Consider the following 12,772-nt stretch of genomic DNA (forward strand, 5'->3'; position numbering starts at 1 on the left):
CCATCTTCACATGTGCCCAGAAAATATTTTGGAGAAAAGAGGAAAAGGAGCAGATGGAGGCTCAGAAATAGGGTCAATGTCCCTGTTGAGTGGTTCCAGCAATGCTGGGGCCCAGATCCTGCATGGTTGCCTTCAGCTGGGTGGCCTCCCTGCTATTTTCTGCTAGCCATAGTTCCTTGGGCAAGAAGCATGGTGCTGCCTTCACAGAGTTTGAATGTTAAGAATAGAAAAGTGAGATTTATTCAATTGTGCAAAAATGGCAGAATGGCTGTGCACCAAGAGTTCTGAGTTGTAGCTGGAGATTCTGCCAGGGGCTGTTGATCTCTTAGGGTTGGATTCTGAGTAGATCTGGAGGAGCATAATTTTCTAGCTGACAAATGAAAAAATGCAGATGGGTGTTGCTGCACATAAATCACACTCAGGAGGACACCGGGGGTCCCTCTGAGGCTACATCCCTTTTTTCAGTCTTCTTGCATAAAAGATATGATTGGCGTGAGCTTGGCTGATTTACTAGCTAAACACAGATGTGTGCTTGCAGCTGTACTGCACTTGTTGAGCTGTCAGGAGGAAATTGTACATGGTGCATTAGTGAGCAAATGATTAAACAGGAAGCTGACTGTCCACCCATGGTGGCTGTGATTGCATTTTGACAGGAGAGGCAGAAAATAAAGGAAAGGCTTTATAGGACAGTTGAGGACTGGAGTTGATCTATAACAAACTAGTTTACATCTATGGTGGCTCTGTGGAATTAGAACACACTTTTACATCTTCTTTTTTTTTTTAATTTTTAATATTTATTTTTTAGTTCTCGGCGGACACAACATCTTTGTTGGTATGTGGTGCTGAGGATCGAACCGGGGCCGCACGCATGCCAGGCGAGCGCGCTACCGCTTGAGCCACATCCCCAGCCCTACATCTTCTTTTTGTAATCTGATCTTCTTCCAGAAAATAATAGACACAACTTTTAATTAAAAACACATATGTAGCTAGGTGTGGTGGCACATGACTATAATCCCAGCTACTCAGAAGTTAGAGGTAGGATTGCAAGTTCAAGGCCAGCCTGGGCAATTTAGTAAGCCCCCACCTCCACCTCAAAATAAAAATAAAAAGGGTTTGGGATGTAGCTCAGTAGTAGAGCACTTCCCTATTATGTGTGAGGCACTGGGTTTGATTCCTAGCACAGTTAAAAAAAAAAAAAACTCAAAACACCCAAACACATATGTAAATTGGGTAGCTTAAATACAAGTCAGAAAGATCAGAAATGATAGAGAGGAAGTGGGGAGAGAACTCTGCCCAAAACATAAGGTGAGAGATATGAGACAGTAAACCTGGTTCTGACCGTCTCTCATTTTGCTGTTTCTACCTGCCTCATGAGGCTGGTGAAGTGCATGTCCCATGGCTCCCTGAAAGAAGTTATGGAACATTCTCCTAGGAGGCCACAGATGAAGCCTTTAGTAGCTTTCTGAGCTGAGACAACCCTGGTCCTATGCTCCCCTGTCCTGCTGTTCTCTTCTGGCCAAGGAAAGTTGATGCTCCCTTCCGATGCTTGTTCTTACCTCAGGCCCTGTGAGAAGTCCTGGCCAGAAGGAAGGTGTTCTCTGGGAATCTGGTAATACTGGTTGACAGGCTGGATGCTGTGCCTGATCCCAGATCCTGGGGACGGGCACAGGCTGAGGTCCATACCAGGCCTCTGTCCCTGGCCAGCCTTCTTCCATCTCCTCTGCTAAGATGAGGAAACACTGGGCTGGGGCTGGGGCTCAGTCGCAGAGCGCTTGCCTAGCATGCGTGAGGCACTGGGTTGGATCCTTAGCACCACATAAAAATAAACAAATAAAATAAAGGCATTCTGTCCATCTACAACTACACAAAACAAAACAAAACAAAAACAGATGAGGAAACATGCCTGTGGCTCAAGTCCACCTGTTCTGTAGCTACTCTTTCTTCTCCTGGGGCCTTCAGTGGGACCAATGGAATAGGGAGAAGACAAGGGTGGGGAGAGTCAGGAGGCCGGAGGGTGGGCAAGGCCTTGAAGGTGTTGGGAATGTGGGATTCGGCTCTTAAGCGTTTTAGGCAGGGAGGTGACTCGGTCAGATTTGATCCTTGTATTTACCTGGCACTGGGCCCCAACTGCAGGGTGGGGAGCAGGCCCGAACACTCAGCCCACCAGGAATCTGTTATTTGTGGAGTCTGGTAGAGGAACCTGGCTTGGATTAACTATGGCAGAACCATCCCATGGGCTCTCTCCCTGTCTGGCCTGCCCACCTCATCCATGTCACTCTCCCTGATCGTCATCCTGCTGCTGTGCCTGCTTTTTGGGCTCTAGTTGCACTTAGGTCTTTAAGTTCCTTAGGACTTTAAAGGGCTTCCTTCTCTCCTGCCTCTGGGCCTTCCCATGACAGTTTCCTCTCCACAGATAAAAACCAGTGAACTTCATCTGGCTGCTCCTTCCTTAGGGGATAAGTGTGATGTCTCATTCTGGGCCAGGCCCTACGTGGCACTTGGGAGTTCCCCTTTTAATCATTCACCTCACTTTTAATTACATGAGTGGGGTGGACAGTCCGTAATTTTGTGGGCTAGCAGCCTATTTACTTTGTGTGTGGTTACAGTACTGTAGTTTTGTTTTCCAGTACCACCCTCCTCCATTCTCAATCTATGTGCTTTGGGTAAAGTTGACCCAACCCCTAGGTGCTAGAATGGAGCATGTGACTGAGGCTAGGCCAATCAGTACAATCTATCCACCCTGGCTTCAGTGATTGGCTCAGAAATGGACAGGTGATTTACATAAGCCAATCAGCATTAAGGGCACTTGATCCCTGGATTTTTGTTTGGTTCTTGCAATCACTGACTCACTTCCACTGGTCTAAGGTGGTGAAGATGTGAGCCTGAAGTCATTTGGGCCATCATGAATAGCTAAGAACCAAACCAGCCCAGAGGGTGCAGAGCCAAGAGATGGCTCCTAGTGACATCATGTACTCTTTGAATTAAGCTGTACCTAAGGCCAAACCAATTCTTGGCACATTTCAGCTATAGGGGCCAGGCAATTCCCTTCTTAAACATAGACCTGTTTGGGTTGTACTTGTTGTGAGTTGCAATTGAATAATCTCCGTGACAACCTTGGCCCATGTTGTCTTCCTTTTGCCATGAGTGCAGGGACTGTATTTGTGTCCCCAGGACCTGGCTCAGTGCCTGATTCAACAAATGAACACAAAGGAGGAAAGGGCTCTCAGAGCTTTTCCAGCTCTACTTCAGACCTGGACACGAGGCAGCAAGACTGTTTTTTTTTTGGGGGGGTGTGTGTGTGATCTGGCTAAAGCCCTACAGGAACCAATTTTCTTTAGTGTGAGGAACTTCAATTTTAAGAAGACAGATACTTCAAAGTTATGACAAAAGGGGCCTTAGGAAAGACTTGTTGCTCGATGAAATCTTCAGAGTACACAGCTGCTCCCTCAATCGTCTTGGCGACTTCAGCACAGTTGAAAACCTGTGCTGGTGACTGTGATCCTAGAAAGGCTGCTGCCCCTCGCCTGACATCCTCACAGGGCAGGAAGTCCCCACCTTAGAGACGCGGTGGTGGCAGCCAGCGGTTAGCAAGATTCTTTTGGCCTATGGTTCTGAAAACTCTTATGTATTATCTCTATTTGCTTACAGAGTATAAAAAAACGCTGAAAAGATACACATGAAACTAACAAAATTAGTTATCTGCAGAGAGTTGGAATGAGAAGTGTCCTAAGGGAGGCTAGGCAGGCATAGGAATGAAAATTTTTATATTGTTAGAATTTTGAGCCCTCTGAATGTATTGACTTTTCAAAAATAAGACTATCTTTTGAGAGTGTAAAACCACCAGGAGTCATTATCAGCTTTTCACAGCTGTGGGGAGGACATTTATTTATCAGCTGGGCTTTCCACAGGGGTATCTGATTTCAGTGGGGGAGCCCCTCAGATGGACCGGCAGGAGTAGTTTGTTTGGGTTGAGCCAAGAGTGGTGGAAAGAGGGAAACCCTAGGGGACCATCTGGAGAGGTCTGGCCTGGCAGGTCGCCACACCTGACGAGGTGACCTGGAGAATGAGGGGAATGGCGTCAGGGCTACTCTTTTACAGGGGCCCATCTGCCCCTGGCTGGCCTTGATAATTTCTAAGACTCCTCTTATCTCAAAACAGGTCCTCAGCCCAACTCTGGGCAGGTCTGGAGGCATGTCCCTGGGAGCCTGTTAAATAGAAAAGGGAGGACTCTGATCTGGGCTAACATTCCGTTCAGATCTGGTGCTCTTATTTGAAGATGCTGACTTCTCTGCTCTAAGGTCCCAGCTCTGTTCAAAAGATACAAGATATGGGCAGGGGCCACAACATGTATCTTCAGGACACACCAAGCTGAAACACTGACGGGAGCTCAAAACATCTCTTAAGGGCATTCACAGTTCCTTCCTGTGTTTAGATAGCGTTCACTGAGGTTTGGCAGAAGAGCAGGTGATGTGAGCCCAGTGCGCTGCTGACAAGCTTCCTGCCTGGTCCCTCACTGGCACCTCTGGGGCTCCCCTGCACAGCACCTTCCTCACACAGCTGCTCCCTCAATCGTCTTGGCGACTTCAGCAGAGTTGAAAACCTGTGCTGGTGACTGTGATCCTAGAGAGGCTGCTGCCCCTCGCCTGAGATCCTCACAGGGCAGGAAGGCCCCACCTTAGAGACACGGTGGTGGCAGCCAGCGGTCAAGGGGCAGCAAAAGGGGATGAGCAACATTTGAGGAAACCTGGTGTGGGGGGGATGGTGGAGCAGCCTGCTGGTCTGTGGGGCTGGAGGATGGGCGGGGACCCAGGCACAGAGGTTGTCAAGGGGCGGGAAGGCAGGAGGCACAGTCAGAACATTCACCAAGATCTAAAGTTTAGATTTTGATATTACACAAATGAGACCATGAATATAGGCCAGGGACACAGTGAAAGGAATGAAATATGTTCATTATACCATTCACAACTGTCAGTCCCCAGCCCCTGTGGTAGGGGCAGGGCAAGAACAGCAGCAGCTGTCCATGGAAGAGAGAACAGAGCAAGGGTAAAGAGGCCTTTCAAGGCTGCAGAACCTCTATCATGTCGGTGCACCCATTCAAAGACCCAGGAGGATGGACATCAAATGGGCAGTGTTTATCTTTTGTAATACTAGAAGATTACTATACTTTTAAATATATATTTCTAGATGCAAAGTAGAATATGAAATGAGTTTTTATTTTAATTTTTTTTACAATGAAAAAAAAAAACCTTAAAATAAAAAACAAATCACTGTACTCTAGGGATATTTGTGCTGAGCAATCATGTTCAAAGTTCACGAAGATATGATTTCCCGGTTTCAAGAAGCCCGTCAGCACAAACCCCCTTGCCCTTGCAATTTCCTTGCTTGGCCCTGCCCAGGTCGTCACCTTATTTTCAATCATTTGTTAAAGGTGAGGAATCCTTTTAGTGCACTTTTAAACTTCAGATCCATTTAGAGTCCTTGAAGTGATTAAGGAGCTGATTTGTTAGGTGAACCAGTTAAAATGTTCTATTTCTTTCAAAGGTGGGGACCAAAAACACCACACAAGTGCTTCTGGGTAGAAAGGGTCTCTAAACTTTCCTGGGAATATTCAACTATTTGATGCCTCTTCTTTTCTCCTTAAAACAGACAGATAGGCTAGACTAGGGAGAATTTCTATTTTCATTCAGAGAAAAGCATAACTCTAATACTATAGGCTATTGTTATCAACAGCAGGTAGGTTCCATGCAGAATGAATCTGATGTTTTAGAAAAGGGTTCTGGGTGCCTTCCCCAGAGACCAAAACCAATGGAGAAATGAGATGTGGTCCTTGGTGCAGGTCTGCCCCCTATGGGCTAGATTCTCAATTTTTTAGTCTGTCGGTAGGGCTCAGAATGGTGTGGCTTTTTAACCTCCTCAGCTCCTGGAGTTACACTTGTCCCTTTCTTCTTCTTCTTCTTCTTCTTTTTTTTTTTTAAGAGAGAATTTTTTTAATATTTATTTTTTAGTTATTGGCAGACACAACATCTTTGTTTGTATGTGGTGCTGAGGATCGAACCTGGGCCGCACGCATGCCAGGTGAGCGTGCTACCGCTTGAGCCACATCCCCAGCCCAATGTCCCTTTCTTCTTCACTGTGACTACCTCTCCTCTGGTTAAGATCGCTTCAGGACCTCTCTCCTCTGCTGTCTTCTCTCCTGTGTCAGGGACAGTCTAGAATGTGACTCGATGACTCAAGAGCAACCCCAATATCTCAGTAAGAATTTGACTATAAAAGGGGAAGCTAAAGAGATGTGCTTTCCTTTTTCCTGTCTGGGAGCAGTGCGTTTCTGGCACAAGTGTTGGTACATAGCTCGGCAGTTTCCATTCAGTCATGATATAATCAATAATGAGCAAAACAGGGAGATGTTCAGTGCTGAGTTTCTCTTGGTTGTGAAATAGCGAAAATGTACTAAGTCTTCCTGCAGCCTTTAATGTCTGATATTGACCAGAATCAGTCACCTGACACAAAAGACCAATTATAATAATTTCTTAGGAAATGATCCATGTATTACCAACCCCCACTACTGTTTGATCAGTAGCACTTCTGGGCCCTATTGCCACACACCTGGCACAACACAGGTGAACCTTGAAGTGAAATGCACCTGTGCTTTGAAGGCCCACTTTAAAAGGGTCACATTGGGTCTCCTGTAAGATGAAGCTTGGTGGGACTATAAGATGTTTAAGACAAAACAGGAAGACTATTTAGATTTAGAATCATGGCAGAACGTTGTCTTTAAGGTGTGCATTTTATGCTAATCAGAACTCTTAGCAAATAATTCACACTAAGCAATTACTATGTGATAAATGCTTTACATGGCTTACTCTACTCACTTCCCTCCCAGAGTTTCTTGCTGTGAGGTGAGCATTCTGTTGCTCAGGCAGGTGGGAGAGGCTTAGGAAGATAAATGACCTGCAGAATATCACCTGCCCAGTAAATTGAAGAGCCAGGATTCAAATCCAAGCTGGTGCTTCTCACCTCATTTAATGTAGTAGCTTCTGGAGGGTGAGAGACAGCTGACTCATGGGGCAAAGGCAAGAAGTAGCATGGAGCTCTTTTGTGGACACAACACTGTGCCTCATGAGGATTCACATCATCTGTGCCTTTACAGGGGTGTTTATGTGTCAGGTAAATCCGTTCCTGCTCATCCCCTTAGGTTATCACTGGATCTGGGATATTTCAGAAAAAATATTGTGCTAATACCTAAATTAAATACCTAAAACTCCTCCATAAAATCTCGTGGAAACAGGTCCAAGTGGTTTTCAGCACACAGCTGCACAGGGAAACCAAGGCCAGAGGGAAGAGGCTTGAAAAACATTTTCTGGGTCTTTCCAGGGCTGACTGAGTCATTTCTAATGCTTCCAGCTAAGGCTGAAGGCATTTATGATAGGCCGTGCCTCAACACACTGGGAAAAATCTTGTTTAATCCCCCAGTCTTCAAGAAAAATGTAAAAAATAAAGCATTACGTTCTTTGCAAACCAATCTTTCAATTTTCCCAACACACCTTGTGGATGTTAAATTAAAAAGAAAATCTTGAATATAAGAATTTACATTGGCTTCTAAGTTATGTAAATGTTCTCTATTGACTTAAAATCGTTTCCCATTTACTTTGCAGAGTTCATCTTTCTACATAATATTGTTATTAAAAGCTGCTGTTTACCATGGAAGATGGTATCAACTACTCGCTGTCTCAGGGCCACTAGCTCTGAAATGATGCTTCTATTGGAGAGAGGTTTGCATTGTCCACGTTTGGAGGTTCTATTCTTTTCCATGTAAGGTGAATACTGGTCCATTCTTCTCCATCTCTATTTATTATGGGATTCAAAACTTCACATTAACACCATTCTTTCTAGGAAAATGCTGAAGAAAATACACATTGAACCCTAAATGGAATCATTAATTAGATTACATAATGACAAGAGATTCACGAAAGCTTAATCTCAGGATATTAAAATCACCATTAAGTGAAAACAACACAATCCAAGATGGTCTGTATACCTTGATTGAGGCTCTGCCCTATGCATATATTTATGCTGGTAAATAAAGACTGAAGGTGAATTTGTATTGAAAAAAAAAAATAAAATCACCTAGTATTAGCTCATGGTTTGATACTTGTTATAAGAGGAAAAAATATATGTTTTGTTTATAGGTGAGGATACTACAGCCCAAAGAGGAAAGTGACACACCTAAGGTCCTATTGCTGTTAGTGGGTTTCTCCCTCGGGTGCACACTAGAATGGGAGAGTTTTAAATGGTATTGATGTCAGGCCTCACTGCAGACAAGTTGATCAGACTTTTCTGAGAATGGAGCCTGGATACTGGTACTTGTAAAGGCTCTTCTGCTGATCCCATCTAAGATAGGGCTGAAAACTGAGTTGGACAAGAACATAGACTGCAAGCCTATTCCACAGTTGTCACATTCAGGGCAAGCTCTCATTCCCCATTCCTGAGCCCATGGCAGACTTGACCAGAGGTTCAGAACTCTGCTGCACAGCACTTGGGCTGCTTCTCCTCCTGTTCCCGAGCACTGGGAGCCCATTTGAAGCTGAGTTCGTGAGCACTGTATCTTGGTTCCTCTAAACAAAACCACACAGAATATCTGAGAATATTTTTATAGCAAACTTGGATTGTGTATTCTTGAGGTCCAGGGTATGCACCTATTATAAGCCCACCAGGACTGTGCAGGGCCATACCTGGGAAAAAGCCACATAGTCCTCGACTGAGGTTCTGCTCCAGCTCATCTCACAGAGAGCAACTTCTTCCTTTTATACACAGATGCGGAACTGGATGGATCTAGGTTTGAATGCTGTTCTGCTATTTACAACTTGCATGACTTTGGTCGAGTTCCTTGTGCCTTCGTTTCTTTATGTGTAAGTAAGAATAATACCAAACTATTACACGGGTCCCTCTTTCTTGCCTCTCCTCTGATTTTGATTTCCAGCAAAACTGATATTTGGGCCCTCAGTATTTCCATCCCTCTTTGTCTGACTTGCAATCCTCTCAGTCCCTCGATACTAATTTGTTCTGATGAATAAATCCTTCATAAGAAAGAGTCCTTAGGCCCCACGATCATGTACTCATTGCCTGTCTTAGACAGTGACTATATTCAGGCCATTTTTTTTTTCTCTTGGATGCTGTGTACTTCTGTAGCCAGAGATGAACTATATACAGTCTCTTAACAATTTAGATCCTATTGAAATCAATTCTATTCACAATCGAGAGCAAAGGATGTAGTCTATTGGCCTAGATGCAAAATAAAATCAATCTACCAGGAAAAACAACACAAAAAGCAACCTCCCCCCCTACCCCTCCCACTGGCCTCAACAAACTATATTCTAGTAGTCTGAGTCTGAGCCTATGTCATACCCACAAAACCCTCTTCTTTCTAGTAGAGACCAGTTTTAGTTAAATCTTTGAGCAGGTCAATGCCCCCATGGCTTTGATCCCTGTCATCTTTTTGGTTGAAATATAAGTTCCATCCAGGCTTTCCTCTCAATACTGCTCTGTTCTTCCCATCTCCTGCTTCTCCCACCTTCCCCAACTGCCGCCTTCTGAACAACTCTGCTTACTACGCCTTCTGGAAGGTCCATCTCATGGTAAGTGAACTCCTCATGCCCTGAGCCTGCCTTGACTGAACAGAGCTTCTTAGGAATAACTCCCTTTCATTCTCGGAGTGGGATGTCATTCCTGAGTTCAACAGTCTTCCTAAATAAGAGTGCCACACATGGAATATGTGTCACGTGAAAAATGTGTGTGTCATCTTGTTCTCTCAACTGCTTCTTCTAATTAGTCCAGTTTGTATCTGTGGGACTAAATGGGACAGGTTTAGTTCTTAATTCAATCCTACTTATCTCACTAGTATAGGTTTGGCTCTTACTATTTTATTTGCCCACATTCAATGTGAAAATCAAGACAAATCTATTTCCTGAAACACATAAAGCAGTATGATGCTGTTGATTTATTATTATTATTATTATTATTATTATTATTTTATTTTTAGTTTTGTACTAGCTAGGGATTGAACCCAGGGGCTCTCTACCACTGAGCTACCACATCCCCTTTCCTTTTTATTTTTTTGAGACTGGGTCTCATTAAGTTGCTCAGGCTGGCCTTAAATGTGCCTCAGCCTCCAGAATTACTGGGATTCAGGCATACACCACCGGCTCTTTTACTTTTTAAAAAATGCTCCTGGTTCCTTATTAACTCTCTAGCCTTCATGAGGACAACTTAAGAATCATCTACAAGGAGGAAGAAATTACTTCTCTCTACCTGACTTACATGCCTGTCCCCTGTAAGGAGGCACTGACTTGTGACTGTGAGAATTCCCTGCTCATCTCAAGAGCAAGTGCTACCCTGCTTTTCTCCCCTCACTGAAAGCACTGAGAGCACACAACTGATGTCATTTAGAAACCCCTGTCTCTCTAATCTCTGATTCTAGTCTCTTCCCCACTACACATACCACATCTTCCAAGATGTGGCTCACACAATGCTGGGCTCATGGAGGTATTTTTAAAATTTAAATTTTTCTTTGAAGGTGCTGGGGATAGAACCCAGGGCCTTGCACATGCTAGGCAAGTGCTCTACCATTGAACTATATCCTCAGCCCACCAAAGTGTTTTTTTTAGAGGAACAGTATTCATATCATTTTAATAAAGTGATTCACTTCCCAATAAATAAATGACAGTATTGTAAGCCAAAATAAGAATTTTGGAAAACTTCTATCTACCACAGTGAGCATGACAGCTTCCCCAATAAGTAAATTCTTTCCTGATGAGACTAGTGGTGATAGTAACAAGTGATTTTTTTTATACTTTTTATAATGAAATGTGACAGTATTTGAAAGATCTATATAATCAGAAAAAATATTACCAAATGACTACATGATATAACAATTTGTATGTCATTAAATCCAATTCTTGTTTTGCAGATGAACCCAAAGACACAGTGGCTTACAGTGCCCCAGGAAGCTAGTGGCATGATTGTCTCAGTTTCCCCATGGCACAGAGAGTCTTTAAAGAGTTTGAGGTCTAATGTCTAAGACAATACAGAAGCACACAAATAACCACAAGGAAAGATATTATATGAGAAATAGAAAGTGTGAAGGCAGAAAGAAGGGGGAGAAATCACACCTTTTTAAGCAGGGATGTGGTGTGAGTAGGAGGACAATCAGGATTGTGTATGATAATTCTCAACCTTCTTAGTATCAATATCTTTTTAGGCTCTTAAGAATTATTATGAATCCCAAAGAGGTTTTTTTTTGTTTGTGTGTGTGTGTGATTCTGTAATATTTATTACATTAGAAATATATATAAACATCAAATTTTTAGAAAAATAATTATATTTTCCAACAGAAATATAGTAGGAAGAGCGGTATTTGTTTTGCATTTCTGCCAATGAGCTTAACTTCATTTTGTCATCCATTATTTTAAGACATTTGAAGAAAGACAAATTTAATTATTAAAACAAGGCACAAAATTGTTTCACAAACCCAAAATAATATGAAGTAAACCCTTTAAAGATATTGTGTATTTTGAACTTTTTCATTGCTTCAGAATTATTTTAAACAGACAGAGCTTATTACTGGGAATAGAATGTCATCTGATAAAAGATTTTGTTAAAACCTAAAACCTGCTGGGCATGATAGTGCAAGCCTGTAATCCCAACTACTTATGAGGCTGAGGCAGGAGAGTAGAATGTTCATGCCTGGGCTACTTAGTGAGAAGATCCTTTCTTCCAAAAAAAAAAAAAAAAAAAAGGGTGGCTGGGGATTTAGCTTGTGTTAGACTTCTTGCCTACTATGTGCAAGGCCCTGGTTTCAATCCCCAGTACTAAACAAAAAAAAACAAAACCTTAACAGCTGAGAAACAAAAATCAATATTTGAAATTTATTGCTGAACTTCATCATAGTACTTTGGAAACAAAGACGTTTCTTTTTTTCATATTGAAAAATATTAGGTCAGTACAAAAGTAGGGAAAGTGATACTGATTCACAGGTTGCTACCACCTTTGGGCCAAGAAAAGAAGGATTTTAAGTTTCTTGACATCTGGATATGTATCACATCAACCTACTCTGTTCTTGAACTTAGGACCTGTACCTTTGACTAACCATGCTTTTTTATGAACGCATGTACACACATGTACAAGTACACACCCACTCTTTCTTAAATTTGCAGCATGCACATTTGCTGCTGTGAGAGTGTATGTCACCCAGTTTTCTCACCCATTCCACTGTTCATGGGACTTGAGTTGTTCTAGGTTTATTTTTTGATGTTGTTGGCATCATTCTCAGTTTTTTCCACCAGGTTTTTATCACTTCATAAATTTTGTACATATTGGAAAAAAAACTGTTGTATTGTTGAGTATGGATAGATTCAAATATACTAGGAAATGCCAATGTAATGAATGGATCAATAGTCTGAAAATTCATGAGTTTATTCCTTATCCTTGTTAAAAATAATTGCAGGGTGGGGCATGGGATGAGTGGAGGAACTTTGGATGGGGCAAAGGGCGCAAAGGAAGGGGCATGGGGCAGGGGGGTAAGAAAGATGGTGGAATGAGATAGACATCATTACCCTTAATACATGTATGATTGCACAAACGGTGTGACCCTACTTTGAGTACAACCAGAGAAGTAAAAAACTGGTCCAGTTGTGTACAATTAATCAAAGAGCATTCTGCTGTCAGGTATAAGCAATTAGAACAAATAAATAAATTAAAAAAAAATAAGAGACTTGGT

Source organism: Spermophilus citellus (genome assembly GCF_964194105.1).
Source record: "Spermophilus citellus genome assembly, chromosome: 14".
Taxonomy (NCBI): Eukaryota; Metazoa; Chordata; class Mammalia; order Rodentia; family Sciuridae; genus Spermophilus; species Spermophilus citellus.